Raw genomic sequence first — 23,579 nt, forward strand, 5'->3', positions numbered from 1 at the left:
GGGATCACACTCTACGGGCACCAGATAAATACCTCATCCGCAGACCTTCACTACATCCACTACCCAGCTACAGCCACACTTCAGGCTGCTATCTGAACCAAACCACATTTGACGGGGTTCAAATATGGTATGAACTCATGTAAGGGCGATAAGAGGCCACCCTAAAAGCCTCCACCCCTCTCTGAGAGCCCAGCAAGCTACTGAGAGTACCTCACCCACACAGCAGAGCCTGCCAAGCTACCTGTGGCATATTCAATATGCCAAAAACAGTAACAACAATGGGCCTCATTCGTCTAACACTGAAAGAGTCCCCAGTATGGCAGCATTAAGAAAGATGAGCAAGGAGAGGCTGATAAAATCTTAGGGACAAACTAGACTGCCCAAATGAAGAAGGACTAAAATGACTGTCTGTATTTTCAATGCAAGTATGCTGGCATCAGAAGCATCCATCAATGACCTGATGGTGCAAGCGCAGAAGATCAAGTATGACATCATTGGTCTGACAAGAAGGCATCGATCACATCACGCCATTTTCAACACTAGAAAAGAACTGTTCCTCGGAACATATAACAATAGCGGTGTCGATGGCATCGGTGTCCTTGTCAACACGGACTTGGCCATGAGCATTAATTCATTCTAATGCCTAAAAACCCGAATCAGGCAAGTATGCTTGAATAGATGTGGCTCACTGTAGGCAGTTTCTATCTTCTGTCTCTGTCGTCTACACACCAACATCCAACTACAATGAAGAAGAAATTGAGAAGTTCTACGTGGAGCTGGAGAAGTTCTATAAAGAAGATCACACCTTCTACAAGATCATTGTCAGTGATTTTAATGCCAAGATATGACCGAGAAGGTCGCCATAAAAAAAAACTCCACATTGGCACCTATGGCCTAGAATGGAACGAACTGGGTGAGAGACTGTCTGTGTTCATCATGTCAACCAACGCACGGTAACTCACAGTTCCAGAAGGCTGAATCTAAATGTTGGTCATGTGAGTATCCCGATAGACAGTTCCGCAACTAAATTGACCACATAATATTCAATCAACAGTTTTGCCTGACCAATGTTGCAGTTGTCCAAAAATTCCAAATGGGATCAGACCACCATCTCCTTCATGCAAAATTCTACTTCACAGACTGGGGAGAAAAGACTGCAAAGTTTAAGCTTAAGAAGAGAATTCCCAGAATGACCACCAACTGGGAACTCTTTGGCACTATTGTGGCAACATGGGAAGATGCCGTTGTTGGCAACATCGACAAGGAATATGATAGACTGGTTCAGCACCTCCATGACTGTGTGAGGAATACCAAGAGTGGGAAAGCTACAAACAGATGCCTATCTTCAGAAACTCTTGAGCTCATTCGCCATCGTGGTTTGGCATGAGCCTCAAGCAATCACAAGCTAACATCTGAGCTCACAGATCTGTGCAGAGAAACAATAAAGGAAGACATCAAAGAGAGAAGAGCAGCAGTGATCACTGATGTGGCAGAAACCAGGAAAAGTATTCACAAAGCCCACCTGTCCTTCGCCAACTACAAGACCAAGATGACTGTCCTCCAACATCCTGATGGATCTATCACATTTTCCAGAAGAGCAATGGAGAGGACTAATCACAACTTCTATGCAGATCTCTTTGATAGACATGTCCACTTGCCCACATACCAAATTCTGCAGGATAGAAACATCATTCCCAACATTCTCCCTTCCGAAATCTGACACGCCATTTCATCAGTAAAGACATGTACAGCACCCAGTCCAGAAAAGGTCAGATGCCAAAACCTGAAGAATGTGCCCCCAGTACTCATCAATACATTGGCTCCACTCTTCATACCCTACCTATCTGAATACAAGGTTCCATCCCAATGGAAACAGCAGGACATTCTGTTGTACAAGAAGGGAGACATCCACGACATTGGTAGCTATCGCCCAATCTGCCTGCTCTCCGTCGTCTACAAGTTGTTCACTTGAGTCATCCTGAATAGAATAGACAAAACACTAGATGAAGGACAATCATGTGAGCAAGCTGGGTTCCGAAAAGGATTCAGCACAATCGACCATATCCACATGGTGACCAAACTCATTGAAGTTTTGCGAGAAATCAAGATGCCACTCTGTCTAACATTCATCGATTTAAAGAAGGCCTTTGATTCTGTTGAGACTGAAGTGGTCATTGAAGCCCTAGCCAAACAGGGCATTCAAACTCAATACATCAGGATCCTCCTCGAGCTGTATTATGGATTCACCACCAGGATCTCACCATTTTACAAGGAAGTAATCATTGATGTAAGAGAGGGGTTCGGCAGGGTGATACCATTTCACCAAAACTCTTCAGTGCCACCTTCAAGAATGTTATGCTACAACTAGTATGGGAAAAAATGGGAGTGAAGAGAGACAGTCTGCAACTACACTACCTCCGCTTCACTGATGACATTGTTCTAATAACACGAAACATTAACCAAGTAGCACAAATGCTAGCAGACTTTGACCACAAGTGTGGAAAGGTTGGACTGCAGCTGAATCTCACCAAGACAATGTTCATAAGAAACTAACTAGTCCCTGACGTTCCATTTGCTCTCAATAGAACAAACATCTCCAAATGCAGCAGCTATGTGTACCTGGGTCGAGAACTCAATATGAGGAACGACTTGAACTGCATAGGAGAAAGAGAGCAGCATGGAACGCCTTCAAGGACATTGAAGAAGGTGTTAAGAGGATAAAGAACCTCTGGCTGCGGGCACATCTTTTTAACTCCACCATTCTTCCTGCACTAACATATGCCTCAGTGACGTATGCAGTACGAAAACAGGACTAGAATGCTATTCGGGTATCCTAAAGAGGAATTGAAAGAATTATGCTTGGAATATCACATTTCACTCAAGGGAAAGAAGGAATCTGGAGTTATGACTCCATCGAAAATCAAGAATCACAGATGCTGTCTTGTTTGTCAAGGTGTCAAAAATCAGGTGAACCGGACACATAATGCGATTTAGAGATGACCTCTGGACTAGAGCTGTTACTAACTGGATTCCTTGGGATGTCAAAATACCATGTGCCCGCCAACCTATGAGATAGTCAGACTTCTTTGTCAAAACCTTGAATGAATAGTTTGAGGCTCTTCGTGTTCTTGGAGCAAACAAATACCATTGGGCTACATTAGCACTCGAGAGGGATGAATGGATACCTTACTAACACCTGCTCAGGCAAATCAACGATCAAAGGGATGACAAATGAGAAGTGATGACATTGTTGAAATAGCAGCAGTCAGTAAATCTGTGACAATGAGGCAACATCATTTGCTCCGGACAAATTTAGCAAATAAAAGCATTTTTATATCAAATCTAGTCAAAACAAACAAGCAAGCAATAAAGGTATAGAGAGATAGTAGGAAAGCTAAAATATTGGCTTTATATGAGGCCAACTCTATTTATATCATTTAGTAACACGTAGAATTTCCCCAAACACCACCAGAAGATGTCCTTGAGTAAGAGCCACTGGGTGTGACCCAACTCTTATTCTCGTGAAAAAATAAACTTTTGTTGGAGCTAATACTTGCAAGTTAGCAACACATAAATAAGAGTAATGATGATTTATCATTCTACCCAAGAGAATACATGTGTATAACTGATTTAAAAGGCAGTTAACATATGTTATGTTATATGATACCTATAAATGGCACACAGGAGGCCTAATCTTAGACCTGAAGCTATGATTTGCTTTCCTGAGACATTGCAGATGATAATCTCACTATACTTAATTTCCCAACTTAAAAATGAACATTAGATAGAAATTTTACGTGTGATCCTAGCACAAAATATACTTCATTTTGGAATCTCATCTCATTTTTCAATATTTAAATGAACAGAGAAATGATTGCACCTTGTCTTGAAATAATAATGACACTTGAAATGATGCGAACCGTAAATGGGTTTGAGTCCCAGTTATGATTCTAGATATAGGATAAGAGCAGGTAACTCAATTTCTCCCATTTAAAGTTTGTTCTTCATCTGAGATACAGGTATAAATAATTATTTCATATGATTAACCTGAGAAAAGGAGTAATGTAAAAAATTTACAAGCTTATTATTTCAATAGATGGATTTCAATACATAGAAAATCTGTTATATAAATGCTGCACTTTAGCAGTCTTTGATTCCCAAATTCTGTAATCTACCTACTTTGAAAATAGTAGGTAAGGGCAAAAGAATAAATTTCTAAAAAGAAAGAGGATGGTAGTTAGGTATTCTAAATGATAAAAAATCACAGTTTAGGCATTAGGAACCTAGGAACCTGTATCTCAGAAAGAGATATAGCACTAGAGGTCTACATGTCATAAGATTCCTTTTATTTATTGTGTCTGGGATAAAGGTTCTGAGCAAGGGTTATTTGATGAGAAGAGGTTCTGAAAAGAATTTGGAAAGTTGCTAGTATGACATTTCCTTCTGCCAAGCTTTCAACATAGCTCATCCTAGTTCAACAGCATCAATAGGGCTTATCAGTTTGTCAAAAGGGAGAAGCAGGCAATGGTAAACAAAAATGATTTTTATTACAATAAGAGTAATTTTGGAGTCCCACTTCAGAAATAATTTTACCAAAGGGAATGAATGAGAACAGTGAGTGTACAAAGGCACTATTATGTTGTGGTCAGACAGCTGCTTTTCCATTTTTTTAATTAGCATTTTTAGAAACCTTTTACATTAGTTTTTTTTATACCCTTTATTCTTCCACGGCAGGATGTGTTCATTTAATTTTTCTACATTATAAAGTAAGTCACATCATCGTAGAGGGAAGTAAATATATATGACTCTCAGAGAGACTGGCAAGCTACCGAGAGTATCACGCCCACATGGCAGAGCCTGGCAAGCTCCCCGTGGCGTATTCGATATGCCAAAAATAGTAACAATAGCAGATCTCATTCCCCTGACCCTGAAAGAAGCCTCCAATCATTGGGAAAGACAAGTAAGGAGAGACTGCTAAAATCTCAGGGCTGGGACGAATGGAGATGTTACTGGTGCCCACTCGAGTAAATCGATGAACAATGGGATTATAGTAATGGTGATAGTGATACTTTAAAAAAGTGTCTCTGTTTGTGTATATTTTATAAAAAACATACATATTTCCAAAGATCTCGAAAGCTATTTTTTCATTGCCTTGTAGTTGTTAACTTAGAACTACAAAATAATTATAAGAATAGATAGTTTTGAAATGAGTTCTAATACATTACTCAAGATTTATAAATTCATGTATTTTCATTCTTGAATTAGCTTATATTTTATGGAATATATGTGCTTGTACATATGTCTTGTAGACCAATGTCTCAACCTTATGCTCTTGTTTCCTTCCTTTCTCTTCACTATCCTACTAATTGCCCCCTTAGTCTTGTGCTGTGATCTCCACTTACACAATTTTCATTTGTGTCCCCTGTGGAATATCCCAGGTACCCATATGGACCACGTGACCCCTGGCTGAGAAATACTGTTCATATTACTACCATTTTTCATGCTATATTTTGTGGTTTCAAAGATAACATATGTTTAATTTTGTTTATAATAGAAAAATAAATTTTCTCAAAATTAGAGAAGCCAAGAACTTGAATAATTTATTTAATTCATTTGGGAGTAGATAGCAATGTTTTCTAAGCAATACTCAGGAGACAAGGGGGTTCTTCCCTATGAACCTTAACTAAGTGGGCCAGTGTTTCAATTTGAGAGTCTGAGGACATGATGCAGCTAGGACCCAGGATGCAGCTGATTATGGGGGCCAGGGCATTTGGGTCAAATCCAACAGTGATTGTGGAAACCTTATGTCAGGACCTAAACTGGGTTAGCTGCATACATGCCATGAACCTTAACTGTATACTATCTCTGGCCACTGTTTAATTGTTTTGTTTGTTTGTTAGGCTATAACTGGTGGTGTTCAGCGCTTACTCCTGGCCCTCTTCTCTGAGATCATTTCTGACAGAAATCAAGAAACCATATGCGGTGCTGGGATTGAGTCCTCTAGGCCAAATAAAAGACAAGGACCTTCTCTACTTTGCTATTTCTCTGTCACCACCCTCTTATTTAATTATTATCACATAGAATGTGTACTCTCTATTCTTTCCATCAGAATTATTATTTCAAGGGTACTTGAGCCTACTTCCTACTCATTTTTATATATGTTTCTATGGCAATATTTGGTTTCTCTAGGATTTCTCTGAATGTATCTCATAGGCCTTTCTTTACACCCTATCTACACAGCACTGAAACTCAGATTTCACCTTAACTACTATGATGATTATACTCATCATTATTTGGTTTGGAGGCCACACCCATCTGTCTTCAGAGCTTACTCTTTGCTCTGTGCTCAGAGCTTACTTGTGGCTGTGTTTACAGATTCCATTGTGGTGCCAAGGATCAAACTCAGGTTGACTGCATGAAAGGCAAGCACCCTGCTCACTCTACTATCTCTCTGACCATAAGGTTTGATTTTTGCATAGGGAAATTAAAGTTACAATAGGCTGTTAACTGAGCTGATATTGAGGAGCCTATAACATGGAATTATTTCTTTATAATTATGTGTGCCATGTAGCAGAAGAAAATTCACTTCCTAGACTCCACTTTTTCTCTAGTAAATTTATAAGACTAGGAAGGATATTTTCTGTTGAAGCATATTTTCTGGCTCAAATCAGTATTAGCAAACTTAGGGACAAAATAATATTCAAATCTTGTAACCAAGCACAGAAGTGACAACAGAGAGCCTGCATTCAAGTCATGCAGTGTGCTAGACAACAAGTCACATCCTTTACTATAGCATGTCACTCAACAAATTCATGGAATTTTATTATACATTTAATTTCCTATGTGTAAAACAGAAGTTTGGAGACAAAAGGATCGTTTTCAAGATCATAGGATTATGACCTTGATAAAACCGATAGTTGAATCTGAATATGTTAAGTTTGAGATATTCATCTCTTTTATATGTTTGTTTTTTATGTTTTTGGGGTCAAACCTGTCGAAGCACAGGGGTTACTCCTGGCTTTGCACTCAGAAATTAGTCCTGGCAGTATTCAGGGGATGATATGGGGTGCTGGGAATTGAACCGGGTCGGCCACATGCAAGGCAAATGCCCTACCCACTCTGCTATCGCTCCAACCCCAGAGATATTCATCTCTTAACCTTTGCACTCTATTGCATACATATGGCTGTTGTATAGTTCCCTTTCAAGAATATAAAATTAATATGAGGCACTGCAATTCTCATCAGAAACCAGGCAATTTTTTCCTTTTCTCTGGTGACTCTTTTGTACAGACTTTGGGGGTCTGGCCTTACTCAGTTTGTTAAGTGGACAAGCAGTCCCTAGGCTACAGGGTTGCTACAGCCTCTGGACCAACTTAACACCTTCTTAAAATTCAGTCAATGAAGAAGGAGAGCTCCCAGGAGTCAAATGTTTTATTATATATAACAAAAAGACAGCAGTGTTTTATGTCCACTTCGGTTTCGTTTGACTCCATGAACCTTCAGGTAACTGCACACACAACTGGTCAGTGTCATAACTGAGGAACACTGAGTGTAAGACATTTAAATGAAGAAGGTGAGTAGCAAAACTCTCAATTTCTGCCCCTGAAAGAAATATTAGTTTTAGTATACTGATTAGAAAATGAACCTGCCCTTCATCCATGAAGACGACACAAAACACAGTCTGAGAAGTACAGAGAAACCATGAAGAACTGTTTCTTAACACTATGTAAAGGTGAGAATATGCCCAGAAGTCAAACAGATTCATATTTGTGTTCACCAGTTTGACCACTAGAGCACCTGCATTGTTTAGGTTTCTCTTCTCAGCCAGGATTAACTATGCAATAAGGAATTTGATGAGAAATCCCTTCAAATTTTTTGGAAGACTAGGTACAGCCCTCTTAGAAAATATTTTGGTGGTATGAACAAAGAGACATGAATAAATTGATTCACATTAAATGGATACCTAAGTTGAAATATTGATCCCAAAAGAGTCATCCAAAACCATCAGGAACAACCTGCATTGAATCCAGTAACTTAGAGCTAAGTTGAAATCAGTGGCTATATTACACTGACCTTTTTGTGAAGTGTCTTTCATTCAAACTGATACTTAAAATATAGTGTCTTATGTTAATAAGAAAATACCACTGATGTTAGACATGTGAAAAATTCAGTTCAAATTTATGTATGTAATGAGAGTACAAATGTGGTAAAACTCCCACTCATTGAGGGAAAATTTTAAAGGAAAATCATATAATACTGTTAAGCACTTATTGAGTTGGCCAAGTTAAATGAAAAACAATGATTTCCACCCTCCCCTCTCCATAATAGCCTCCAACATTTGGTTTTGGATACAAGAATAAGTCTGGGTTTGTTTCTTGTTTGTTTATTTTGAGGGAGGTGGTGCTTCCAAGTGCTCTCAGGTGAACTAAGATGCCGAGACCCTTTCCTGTTATTTTCCATCAATTTGGCTGTTGATTCAGGCAATGCTGAAGGCCATGTGATATTAAGGATCTAATTGGGATCCAACATGTACGGCAAGAGACTTATTTTAACTCCTGTCCTATTGATCCAGCCCCCATAGTTAGATATTTTAAGTGAAAATAATTGATTAAAAAGAAACAAAAGGGGACCCTCTGCGGCGCTTAAAGACTTTGACTCCAAAGATGTAACACATTCGGGCATCCAGCGCAGCACCTGAGAGCAATGCATTGGGACACCAAACTGGGCTACAACTCGGTGCTGCTGGGGGTGGATTTTTTCCCCCCCCCCACCCTGTCTTCCTGCATGGAAAGCGGCGGGCTGGCGGCACCATGTGGCAGGCACCATCTTCTGATTCCAGACCCACAGGTATTCAGATTTTACTTTGGGGGCTCCCAGGAACTCATGGGAAGGGGGCGTAACCGGCACGCCCTCGGCCCAGATAAACCCGGAGCTGCTGAGCGCGAATCGGACCCTCTGCGGCGCTTAAAGACTTTGACTCCAAAGATGTAACACATTCGGGCATCCAGCGCAGCACCTGAGAGCAATGCATTGGGACACCAAACTGGGCTACAACTCGGTGCTGCTGGGGGTGGATTTTTTTCCCCCCCCACCCTGTCTTCCTGCATGGAAAGCGGCGGGCTGGCGGCACCATGTGGCAGGCGCCATCTTCTGATTCCAGACCCACAGGTATTCGGATTTTACTTTGGGGGCTCCCAGGAACTCATGGGAAGGGGGCGTAACCGGCACGCCCTCGGCCCAGATAAACCCGGAGCTGCTGAGCGCGAATCGGACCCTCTGCGGCGCTTAAAGACTTTGACTCCAAAGATGTAACACATTCGGGCATCCAGCGCAGCACCTGAGAGCAATGCATTGGGACACCAAACTGGGCTACAACTCGGTGCTGCTGGGGGTGGATTTTTTTCCCCCCCCACCCTGTCTTCCTGCATGGAAAGCGGCGGGCTGGCGGCACCATGTGGCAGGCGCCATCTTCTGATTCCAGACCCACAGGTATTCGGATTTTACTTTGGGGGCTCCCAGGAACTCATGGGAAGGGGGCGTAACCGGCACGCCCTCGGCCCAGATAAACCCGGAGCTGCTGAGCGCGAATCAGACCCTCTGCGCCTAAAGACTTTGAATTCAGAGACTTCTTACAGCAATGCACTGGGACTGTGAGCTGGGCTATGTAATTTCTGGCAGAATTCTCCCTGGACTTTATACAGAAACCCAAAACCGCGCGGACGCTGCCGCGTCCGCGCGACTTAACATTTATAATTGTCAGCAATGTGAATTGGTTCCATTTGAACAGGTCTGACTTGGGGGGAAACTCCAAATAATAACAGTAAGTTTTTGTTGAAAATATTGAAGGTTTTTAATGTAGCAGCCACCTCTGGACTGTGAACTAAGCAAAAGCCCCACGCTGGCCGACGTGGCGTGGCGTACACCATACTATGAGGCGCAAGAAGGGGGATGAGGGGAAAAAAGAAAAAAAAAAAAAAGGGAAAAGGAAAAAGAGAAAAAAAAAAAGAGAGAGAGAGAGTTATGTCAACTATAGTGAGTTTTGTGTTGAATTATGGAATGTAATCAAGGTAAAGAAAAAACGAAGTGAAATTCATTAGTTATACAGTAGGGGGTAGGGGGTGGGGGCGGGGGGTATACTGGGGTTTCTGGTGGTGGAATATGGGCACTGGTGAAGGGATGGGTGTTTGAATATTGTATAACTGACATATAAACCTGAGAACTTTGTAACTTTCCACATGGTGATTTAATAAAAATTTAAAAAAAAAAAAAAAAAAAAAAAAAAAGAAACAAAAGTATGACAACTTTTATCAGTATTATCAATTAAATACTCATTTCTAACTTTTAAAAAATGTTATCCTTTAATCGGTCCTTTATTTTATAACCTCATATGGAAGGATCTAGGATGAACTATCTATAGCAGACAGGTTTGGGATGCTTCCCTGCAGTATTTATTCTAATCTATGGGATCTGTGTCTTAGAGAACAGCATTCCAGAACTTTCTTTCTCTGACAGAGTATCGGGATCTTGTCCTGTTCTGACTTCCTCCTTTTTTGGCCTGAGAATTTCTGACTAGTATCATCATAAAATGACTTATATTTTATATATAGTAGAACTAAAATATAAATGAGGTAGAGAATAGGTAATATCACTGACTTCTCTTTTTATAAATAACATTTTGAACGAATTTATTCATTTTTCTCCAGATCCTAGTAGTTACAGAGAAATTTTTCTAACAGAGAAAAAAAACAGATTCTTCAAAAAAAAATTGTGATAGGATTGCTTTTAAATCTTTCAGTCTATTTATTTGGAATTGCAACTCTCCATCCTCTGGCTAAAGTCAACAGAGTCCATACCTATAGTCTTCTAGAAGAATTTCCAGGGAAACCAATTGGAAGGTTTTCAGGACTGACAATCATACCTGTCTGAGCATTTCACCTGCTATATGCAACATCCTCAGGGTCTGAAAACCCAGGGCACACCAGCCTTAAAAACTATACGTCTCCATTCTGGAGTCATTTAAAAAAAAAAATAAAAGGGCTGTTCTAATTTCAATGTCTGGACCACACATAATAGGATAGAAATAGAATAAAATGATTGCTTGCTATTATGTAGAGTCCTGTTGATATTTTTTTTCTTAAAAGCAATGATTCCAAGATCTTGGATATTCAATTTTCTGAAGCCTATGTGAACTGTTACTAATGCTTCTGTCCAATAGAGTATGTATGATGCCTTCGTTAAGAATTTTTCAGCTAATGTGTCTGCTAGAAATGATCTAAGTTGTTTAAACCAGTGTAGCTCAAGCACTATTTCATCAATGAGTCTAGCTGATAGTGCCCTCTTCACATTTCCAACTATCCATGGCAAACAGAGCTCACGAAAAAATTTTTCGAACCCAACTGATTTGAGCTAAAGAAGCTAAGCTGTCTACTGGAAAACAATTTATACTGCCATTTTAATCATTTGTGTGCAAGTGTTTTCTTTTTTGTTGCAGATTTTTTCCCCCTTCTAAAGAAACTTACCATGCGGTATTTAAGGTGACCTAACTCTGGCAATGAGAACATTCAATGTGGTTTATCTTGCCACCCACGCGCAACTCGCCTTGCAAACTTGACAGGGATAGATGGGTCTTGTAGAAGAGCAAACAAAAAACCAAAATACCCTCCTCCAAAAATTACCCCACAGTGTGAAACACTTTCTCAGAAAGAATGGCCTGTTTCCTTAAAGTAGAAAAAAATAAAACCTAAAATAGATTTTTCTTAAGACTCTTGTTTATTTAGATATTATCAGTTCTGTTTCTCACACAAAATGCCTAAAGTTGCTACCCAGAGATTTTTAGAAAGTCAGATAGATGTGAATGCAAAGGGTTTGCTGATGAGTGAGTTGTGCTTCTCACATTGCTTATTAGAAGGTAAATGCATAATTATATGCCAGACTCATATAAAAGCAATAAACTTTATGGGAGTATTTATAAAACAATATGTTTACATCCATGGTGCTTTACAAGTAACAAATAATAATAACATTGTGAAGTAAATTAGCTCCTTAGACGCATAGCATTTAATATGTGGCTCTGTATAATTAATATCCTGGCAATTTAATGTGTTACTCATTTTCTTTTTTTTTCCCTCCCCTTTTCTAGGAAGAAATAAATAGAGTTTGCTTAATTTAATATGGCATTTTAACAGTAGTAAAGAGCCAAAATGTATCCTGCTGGAATAATCTGATTTTCTACCCCATAACTTTGAAACTGGCACTGGTATAATGCGCAGCATACCCACTTAGATTATTTATAAATATTGATTCCTCCTCATTGTAATATTTTATTCTAATTTCTAACATCCTGTTAAAAATTCTATAATGTACAGACCAGCCTCTTCCACAAAGAACTAATGAGCTCAAGATGCTCTCAGTGTTCAGGTTGAGAAAGCCTAAATTAACTCATTGAACTTTAAAACTATCTTCCAACCCAGGGGTTATTATTATTCTTTCTATTTTGTTCATGGAAAAGCATAGGTACCGAAAATTCAAGAGATTTGCCCAAGAGAAAATAACACTGTATTTAGTGAAGCTGGAACTCAGGACTTCATAGTCAAAATCTCTGTTTGCCAGCCTCTTCTTTCAAGACCCCTGTCTGCAGTGAGAACCTAGTAGTGTCTGTATCTGGTAAAATATGTACTGGAGATACATGTGTGTGCATACAAGCATATGTTTTCCTGACATCCCAAAACTGGTGCTTGAATCTAACTCAGTTAAAATGTGGAGAAGCCATATTCATTTTTGGTTTGGCTATCCCAATGCCCACAATCAAGTAACCCCAAAGAATCTTCCCCACTGTGGATCTTTTCTTCTGACCAGGGAAATATCCAGTCCTACTCCTACTATCTATACCCAACATTTAGATGATCAGGAGGCCAGTAGAACAAGCTCAGAATCCAACAGGACAAGCTTAAAAACTCATATGCTAGTGAGCCGGTTGGCTTTGTGGCCCTTCTTGTATAAAATAGGTCTCTACAGAAGCCTCCCTTTTCTTCAAAAGCCATTCCTATTGCAACTTCTCAACAGGAGGGAATTCTAATTTTCCCAGAGGAACTTCAGTGCTCTTCCAGCCAAAGGAGATCTTCTCAAATTCAGAATTATATAGGAGAGAGAGGGAGCCATGCACTGGGTTGATCCTTAGCACTTAATTTCCCCATAAAATAAAAATTTGGCTGCATGGTCCTGTCGTGGTCTTCAGTAATGGTGCCCCCCTCCACTCCCACAGCCTCCCCTGTTAACAATACTCTTGACTTTCCACTAGAGCATTACATTACCGGAACATACAGAGAAAGGGCCTTTCCTCTTCACTATTTAGCTGTCACTGTCACCACTTAATAAACAGTTAAAAGGCAATGACTCAGAGCGCAGGTGCCAGTTTGGCCTGGGTGATTGTCAAATGGACCCATCCCAACTAATTTTGGTCTTCAGCAGCCCTGATCAGGCCTAACAGCAAGCCTAATGCCAATGCACCCTGACAAGTTCCAGGAGTGAGGAGGAAAGGGGAAATGCAGGAAGAGTGGAACTTGGCTCAGTGGTCCCCAGGTGTCAGTGACAGAATATTTGGGAGGAAAGAACCTCCTGGCTCCAAATATGCAGGCAATTTATGCTTGTTGCTCTGAGTACAGGGGCATACCCTTTATTCAAGGGAAGAATCACAGTCTCTGCAATGTTGGTGTGGATCTGTCAGGCAAGTTTCTCTGAACTGCTGAGTAGCCAAAAGTGCATCTTAATACTTCCGAGGTTCTTAGCAGATTGCTCCATATTTGTGTATCACTAGACAAGTAATTTATTCATTTTTAAATTTAATTTTGGGGGACCATGCAATTTAATCACTTAAATGTACAGTGGATCTTTGTTGATGCACTCAGTTTAATCAAAGAACATTCAAGTGTGATTCTAGGTCACATTATGCCACCACTAGTCATTTATTGAGGCTAGCAGACAGTGATGATGAACATCTTCAGGTAAATTTACAAATATTAGCTAACCTAACAATCTAATACCTAATACTAGTAATGTGATGCTTGTGCTACAAAGAGAGGGGAGGATGGCTATCACCTGGGGCTGGGACAGGATATCTTGGTTAATGGCAAAGAACATAAACCATGAATTGCATAAGACTTGAAACTAGAAGTTGTGTGACTAACACAGCAATACACTGCTTATGTAGGAGATCAGAGGGCAACTTGAAACCAATCAAAATAAACTTTAGGAGATTTTGAAATTATAGATTACAATGGAAACTTCTTTTGACGGTAGACTTAAAATGTGTTGTGTAAGGGGTTGGAGCAATAATACATGTATCGAGTGTCCATCCTGGGTTTGATCCCTGATGTCACATATTGTCCCCCCAGTACCATCAGTAGTGACTTATGAACATTGAACTAGGAGTAAACCCTGAGCAACTCCGACATCCCCCACCCAAGAATGCTGATTTTTTTTCTTAACCCAAGATGATGGACGGGTCTTTAAACAAACATGCCAGTTTTATTTCTTTGACAGAAAACCCAGCTAAATAGTTAGTCTTGAAGATGGTAGCAGAGGGGTAAGCAATAGATAATGCTCTGAAATCCTGTTTAGCTCTCAAATTAGTTTCTGAGATTGCTATACATGGCTCATTAGTGAATCCTGGCAAAACTATTGTCATTGAATTGCTTCTAAATCTTATGACTTCTACCTTTCAGACATTTTTGCTAGCAATTACCCCAGTAAGGTAGTTTTATTTATTTATAAAATTTCCATGACTATCTATGCCATGGTAGGCAAAGTAAATAATATAATGTAATGTCTGAGAACAAAGGAACAGTCATGGAAATTTCGTGGTCTTTTTAATTTACTGACTCTGCATGAGATTTAGCTGAGGCACACGACCTCTCTAAGCTTCATTGCTTTCTTTGTCATAAGATGGTAATAAGAATTACCTCCATTGTAAAGATTGAATATAAACAAAATATAAAATACAGAGAATGGCCAGAATGCATAAAAATTATTATTGCTACATTTTATTCAATGATAATATGCACTATCTATATATTCACCACTCAGTAGCAGATAATAAAATGAAATGAAAATGGCATTTTTTTCAGTTAACTGTTATGAAGCTCATTACTAATATTGTCAAAGTAGTTATATGACTGTGTTCATGATATTGATTTTCTCTTAATCACATTATTTTTGTTTTTCTTTTATACTTAGGCTTTTGAAGCCAATATTTTATGTTGGGAAGTAGATGAGGCATACTGCATAAGTAAGCAAACACATAACTTTTTATTTATCTAAACAGAAAATATAGGCTCTTGTAATTCAAGAATTAAATATCTTGGGGGGGGTGGAAGATGCATAATAAAACTGCTGGAGCTGGGGGCTGGAACGATAGCACAGCGAGTAGGGCATTTGCCTTGCATGCGGCCTACCTGGGTTTGATTCCCAGGATCCCATATGGTCCCCTAAGCACTGTCAGGAGTAATTACTGAGTGCAAAGTCAGGAGTAACCCCTGTGCATTGCCGGGTGTGACCAAAAAAGCAAAATAAACAAACAAACAAACAAACAAACAAATAAATAAAATTGTTGGAGGGATAGCACAGCGGGTAGGGCATTTGCCTTGCACAAGGCCGACAGGAGTTGGATTCCTCCTTCCCTCTCAGAGAGCCCAGCAAGCTACCGAGAGTATTTCACCCACATAGCAGAGCCTGGCAAGCTACCCATGGCGTATTCAATATGCCAAAAACAGTAACAACAAATCTCATAATGGAGACTTTACTGGTGCCCGCTTGAGCAAATTGATGAACAACAGGATGACAGTGATACAGTGATATATACATATATATCCAATCATGCATACACATATCCAATGGTGTGCTGGTAAATATAAATGTAAAAGAGCTATCTCTTCCCAAACAAAAATTTTCTGTGGTTTGTCAGTTTTCCTGGTGTAACTAAGCCTATGATAGTTAATTCAAGGTGTATCAATAATTTCAGAATCATCCATCATATGTAATTCCTGAAGTATGAATTTACTCCAGCCCCTAGGTGCTATATTAACACAGATTGAAAAGGAAACAAAATTCAAAAAAGAACTTCCTGTCTGTAGGCTGAAATAGTCTGGGGTACCAAGGAGCATAAACAACCTGATCAAGTCTGAAATGATTGGTGACTTATTACCTTTTGTGCACAAAACAATACTTCTCTATTGTTTTGTGCACAAAAACAATAGAAAAGCTCTAACATTCATGTAGAGTCAGTTCATCTACTCATTATGCATTTATTTATTTATCTTCTTTGAAACCATGTTTAGATGATAATTTGATGCCAGATATTTATTGTAAGACAAATATTCAAAAACTGCTTCATTCAAGGGGAGGTATTTAGAGAGGTGTCACATAAGCTAACATTATGGACATTGTGCTGGAACTATGCAATCTCTGAACACCTAACCAACTGAAACAGACTCTCGGGGAATAGCTCCTGGGAGCAGTGATTGCATCCTAAAGAATAAATGGAGTATCAACAGGTAGAAAACAAACTAAAGTAACAACAAATGCGTGCTACCATGGAACATGCCAGAAGATAGGCAGAAGATAGACAGAAGAAAGAAACATGTTTTGGGACTAGGGAGTTCTGGCAGAGTGCCAATCAAAAGGCAGAGATTTTGATAGCTAAAGTCTCTGTTGTGATTTGATCAGATCATCAAAGTGCATTTAGATATGTTATATGAACAAATATGCTACACTTGCTTATTTGGAGGGGTTAGGACCAGGATAATGAGATCATATGCATGTTTTTTGCTGCTGATAAGATTAAAAAAGTATAAAAATAGGGGACTGGAAAGAGAGTATCCAGTGGACAAGGTACTGGCCTTGCACAAAGCCAACCCAGGTTTTATCCCCAGACTCCATATTATCCCTCGAGCAAGGTGGTCAGGAGTGATCCCTGAAAGCAGAGGCAGAAGTAAGCATTGAGCACCACTTGGTTTGGCCCTCAAAACAAAACAAATCAAAAAGAGTGTAAATACAAAAGGAAATAATGAAGGGCAGAGAAAAATCTATTATAAAATGTGTACAGTTCATAATTTTCCTTGAAATTTCATCTCTTTACATTGCTTAGATTGAAAGTCAATCTATAACATTATCTCTAAGTTAGGTTTGAGTGACCAGTTTTCATTTCTAGGGAGTTGTATTTAGTTAACTGACCATTTTGCAATAAACTCTCATAGCTATAGTAACTTGGAAAATATTATATGTGTGTTAATTTTTTTTCTGACATAACATGATGCTTATTTTTCAATTTTATTCTTTTGCATTAGTCATTGGATTCTCTTTCTTTAGTGAACTAAATAAAAGAATAAATTAAAATATACCAAAATGCTAATTTTAATTGAGGAATATCTGCTATAGTATGACAAGTAGAGGAAAATATAAAGTTAATTATAAACTTATTTCAGTTCTAGAAAACTGAAATTATCTGGGGCTTAAAAGTCTGAATATAGCTCTTTTGATGACCAAAAGTTAGACTTTTCTATCTTTCAAGTATAATAAAGTATATATGTATGTACCTATATCACTCTATCACTGCATCACTGTCATCCCGTTGTTCATTGATTTGCTCAAGCAGGTGCCAGTAACATCTCCATTTGCCTCCTCCACCCAGATCCCCAGTTTTCCAGTAGCTTGGCAGTCACACCCACAAACTCCCCCCAGAGCCATGTAATCTCATCAACAGCCAAGATCCAGAGACCATAAAACAAAGCTCCTGGAAGAGAGGGATGCAATTTTTCCTGGAGCATGTGGCCCCATTTGTGGCTGCATGACCTCTTTATTTTCATTTTTATTTTTTTAAATTTTTTTCCCCCCATATGGCATAGCCTGGCAAGTTACCCATGACATATTTGATATGCCAAAAACAGTAACAACAACATGATCTTCATGTTCCTGGAGTGAGCAGACACTGTTGGCCTACACTAGCACAGGACACGGACAAATGTGCATATATATGTACATATAAATATTTGTATATATATATAAGTACATACATATATATAAAATATGTTTGTGTATGTATATATTTTCTATCTTTTAAATACAGTACTGCATATATGTACATATGTATATATATATTTGAATATATACATGTATCTGAATATATATGTATTTGAAAGATAGAAATTATATACATACACAAACAAATGTATATCTAAATTATATATAATATAATTTGTTTGTGTATATATATATACACCAATAAAATTCACCATTACTAGGGCATAACAAGGAATATAGTTTTTTGTTTTGTTTTTAAATTTCTTAGCATACCTTATTAATTTTGCTACTGGAAGTTTTGAGATTAATTCATTGCATTTGCACAAGCATTATATCTTAAATTTTGTGTGTGTCTGTGTGTGTGTGTCTGTACAATATGGGGACTGTAGTCATAGCACAGTGAGTAGACTATTTGCCTTGACTGTGGTTGACCTGGGTTTGATACCTGGCATTTCATATGGTCCTCTGAACATCTCCAGGAGTAATTCCTAAGTGTGGAGCCAGGAGTAATCACTGAGCATCACATATAACAAAAAACTCAGGGCTTTCTCTTAGCTCAGTACTCAGAGATTGCTTCTGGCATGGCTTGGAGGATCATATGTGGTGGTGGAAATTAAAACAGGTGGTAGGAATTAAGTCATGCAAGGCAAGAAAATTACCCACTATGTTATCTTTTCGATCCTCTTTAATTATAAATTGAATTTTAGGACCTAGAGATAGTACAGTAGTGCTGCACTTGATTTTCTCTCCATTAACATAGAATTTGATCCCCTCACCACCAGGAGTGTTATATGAGCACAGAATCCGGAATAAATCCCTGACCACCACCTGCTTTGCAACACCCACCCATGCCCCCAAAAGAGAGAAAAGAATAGAAAAAAAGAAACAAAATATATTTATACTGAAAGAACTTGAGAGTGATTTGGACTTGTTTTTAATATATAATAATCAGAATTTCCTGCCCAAAGACTGTTTTTCCTTTAATGACTTGTGGAATGCATGATTGATTTCCTTTTTGCTAATATAATGAAATAATTTAATTTTCAAATGTGTTTTTCATAAAAAATTAATACAACCACATTGTAGGTCATTTCCAATCTGCAGAGACTTAGAACATAATGTCTGTGACAGATTATTTTAATTGCAAAACAATGAAAAGAACTAAATGTCCGTCAGTCGAAAGGTTTGAAAATCTCTCACGTAAAATGCCGAAGGGAAGAGTAAGGAAGATGCCAACACAAGGGTTTGGTTTTGATATAGAATGGAGTTCTGATATATTGTGTAGAATGCAGACATCAAGTAACAAAATCATCCATATAACATGATGATGTTTATAAAAACATATATCACAGTGTATGGTCTAGGTGCATGCCAATCGGTGCTCAGACGGCTCAGGGACCATTCTTGACAATTACCAAGCAGCTGGGCTTGTGGTTATTAAACGGCAGGGTCCAAGAATGCAGTGTTGTCCAGCTCACAGTATCAGGTATTATCTGGGTCAAACCCAATGGGCTGCACCCTGTGATTAGCAGGGGACAAGTGATGCCAGGGATTGATTCAAAGTCACCCACCACTAGGAAAGCTATTTAACCCCCATACATTTTATATGGTCCTGTATATTGTTTTCATGATAAAAAAATAATTAAAATAATTGCATCAAAATAATCAGGATTGGCTGAAATAATATGCGTTCCCCAATCATTTTTTCTAATTTAAAAAGTTTACTTACAACTGCAGTGCATAAAGCAGCAATTGTATCTTTTAAACATGTGACACTGATGTCCTCATGATAAGGAACAATAATTTATATAATAAATAATACTAATTATTTTGCAAATATATAATATATTAAAATCAAGATATTAGTGTGTTATAATTTACATAACACATGTATTTGTATCTTTTTTAAAAAATATCATGAGCCCTTTCCGGCCCCGCGCGAGATCGACCCCGGAGGCAACTGAACCACTTTGGACACGAGTGGCGCCCCCAAAATGCCTCCAAACTGTGTGCTCGGAGCTTCTGGCCCAGGCGCTGCCAGCGAGTGATGCAATTACCAAAAGAATTTTCCCTGGACTTCATATGGAAATCCAAAACCGTGCGGCTGAGATAGCAGCCGTGCGACCTAATATCTCTTGACTGTCAGCAATGTGTAAATGTTCCTTTTTGGCAGGGCTTAACGTGGGGGGAAACTCCAAACAATAGTACTAAGTTTTTTGTTGAAGGGTAAAAGATTGTAGCGATAGAATTTTAGGCAGAATTTTCCCTGGACTTTATATAGAAATCCAAAACCGCGTGGCTGCGGCAGCCTAATGTCATCTAATCATCAGCAATATGAAATGGTTCCTTTGTAATGGGTTGGACTTTGGGGGGACCATAATAGGGTTAAAGTTTGTAGCGACGTGTAATTTCTGGCTGTACTTTCCCTGGACTTTATACAGAAATTCAAAGCTGCGAGGCAGCTGCTATGGCCGCACAACCTATTGTCATTTAATCATCACCAATATGAAATGGTTCCCTTTTAACGGGTCGGACTTTGGTGGGAAATCCTACCAAGAATAGTAAGTCTTTTGCTGAAATATTGAAGGCTACCAAAGTGGTAGCCATCTCTATAGACTGAACTAAGCCATATCCCCACGCCGGCTGAGAAGAAATATCCTTCTTTCTTGGGAAGAAATGCGGCGTGGAGTTAACCATAGTATGATGTCCATTAAGCTGACACAGACCTGGTGGTGTGGGAATGGGATACAAGGGAATAAATTATTATGTACTTGGAACAGCGGGATGCTGGTGGAATCTTGAGGTGGGGCTGATACCAGCGTATTACGTTTGGTTCCAGAAACTGCTTGCAGACATTCTACCAGGCTATCAACTAAGCCAGAGCCCCACGCCGGCTGATGACGAGAAATAACCATCTTTTTTGGTTTGTTTTCCCTTTGTCAGGCAGCGTGGTGATTACTAAACAGGTGTGATCTCGGTGGCGCGGGACGAGGGGGGAAAAAAATAGAAAAGTTATGTAACAAACAGCGGGACTTAATATCTCTACATTCTCAGCAATGGAGAGCCATCAAATGCTTCCTTGACAGTGGGACTGTCTTTTCTTTTGGGGGGGGAAACCCTAGCAACAATAGTGAGTTATGTGTTGAAACATGGACTATAACCAAGATAAAGCGTAAACGAAGTGAAACTTATCACTTACAAGGGCGGGGACTGGGGGGCGGGAGGTTGGTGATGGAATATGGGCACGGGTGAAGGGAAGGGTGTTTGAGTATTGTATAACTGGCATAATCCTGAGAACTATGTAACCCTCCACATGGTGATTCAATAAAATTTAAATTAAAAAAAAATATCATGAGCATGCTGCTTACAATTTGATAACATTTTAGATTGTTTTCTTAGGATGGATTTCTTTGATATTTATTTGAGCAAAAAGTATGCTCAGTTTTGTTATAATAGTTGAGAACCTACTGAAACATGTTATGAGTCTTGGTTTATTTCAGATATTTTAGCAGATTATGTTAATTGTTATTTTTGTTTGGGGGAAAAAAAGGATCAGTGCCCGGCCAAGTTCTAGTCAAATAGAAGATTGTAAATGCTGTCATAAAAGACCCAAGTTTCAGAATCCCCCTTCCATCAGCTCATTCCTTTTACACAGGGCTTCATAAGTAATTAGCCTAAAGTATATGGACTCAGAGACTATATCAAATTGTAATGAAAAGATTGAAATATGTGAGTCAAAACAGCCTGAGTGGCACATGACTAAGGTGTCTTGAGTTACTCTTGGATAACAGTGTCCCTCCCATAGTACCTTCTGGGTAGCCAGATGTCAGCAATCTGACCTCTACACCTCTACAGCTAACCCTGATTTGGGTGTGAAGCATAAAAGTGCAAAACACATTCAAGTCCAATCACAATAAGCTTCTCTGACTGTAAGTCTGTCTGTGGACTAGAAATAGAAAAATTGCATATCCTGCATTACAAGGTATCATAGTATCCACTTGAAAAATATTGAGCCTGTAACCCTCTTTAGAGGCCAGTTTATTTTGAAATATTTATGATTTTATGGGCAGTTTCAAACTTAGTACAGAGAGATACTGTGTAAATTTCACCAATTATTTATCCTAATAGGTACACTGTGCATAATGACATTATGATGTTCGTTATAGGATTTGACATTAGTATGTTTATGGCTGGTTTAACATCATTTTATCCAACTGCATAGACATATAATTATGACCACAGATATGATATGGAATTATTTTGTGACTATCTTACTTTATAGTCACATCTTTTATTCCCTCAGCATTGTGGCCACACCAAATCTCTATAACCTTGAAAACATCAGTTTCCCATTCCTAGAATTTTGTCATTTGTAGATAAAAGCTGAATCATGTAATATGTTGCCCATAGAAATTGACTTTGTTCCACTGATCATAAAGCTTTATACATTAAGCAATTATTGAGAAACTCTAGGGTTGGCTTCCTAGCTTGGGCTATTAGCTATAATGCTGTTGTGAGCAATCTTGTTGAATTTTAAAGATGTCATTTGTTTTTCTCTTATGAATTATGCTTTTGATAACACAAACAACAGTTCTTACCGAGCACTAGGTCTCACCAATCACAATGTCATCAAGAATTTCTTGTTCATTATATTCTACAAGATGTATAGTTGTACATTAAACATTTAAAACCATGATTCATGTTTCAAATCAAATCTTTCTACACCCACTCGCTTAATTTTCTTTCTTTTATCATCCTTTTCTCTTGATCAATATGACTTTTATTTCCTTCTGGAGGGGGGGTTGGGGAGGGATGTCACCCAATTGTGCTCAGGGTAAGAGCACAATTGTAGCTTCTGGCTTTGTGCTCAGGGATCACTTCTGGCAGGGCTCAGTGGCCCATATGGGTTGCTAGAGATTAAAACTAGGTAAGCAGCATGCAAAAAAAAGTGCCCTACATACTATACTATCGCTCTGGCCCCAATGTTCCTACCTTGTTTTACTAGCTAGAGTTTCCATATAGTGATAAGAGTAGACATAGTTTGCTTTCATTTGCTCTCTTATCATAAATATGCTTCATATATGTTTCTCATGCTGGTTTTAATTGATAATACTAAGAATAATTTAGCTCTGGTTTTCTTCATTTTTGAAAGTATCCCAAATTGATGTTTTATTTTTAAAATGCACTTTGCACTATTTGACATAATAATCTAATTTTCCTTTTTTCTTTGGAAGGGGTCCACACCTAGCAACGCTCAGGGCTTACTCCTGAGTATGAGCTCAGGGATCACTCGTGGCTGGGCTCAAGGAACGATTTATTCCTAGATGAATCCCAGGTTGACTACATGAAAGGCAAACACCCAATCAACTGTAGCATTGATGTCGGTGGGCCCACGGGTGACTTGCGTGAAGCGGGGAGGAGAAAGACAGTCACTTTCTCCCCAGCCGCCTCTACCACCCGGGACCCAGGGTTACTGGGTTCTTGTCTCGCTCGCGGAAAAGAATTTC

The sequence above is a fragment of the Sorex araneus genome, chromosome X, assembly GCF_027595985.1.
Source record: "Sorex araneus isolate mSorAra2 chromosome X, mSorAra2.pri, whole genome shotgun sequence".
Classification (NCBI taxonomy): domain Eukaryota; kingdom Metazoa; phylum Chordata; class Mammalia; order Eulipotyphla; family Soricidae; genus Sorex; species Sorex araneus.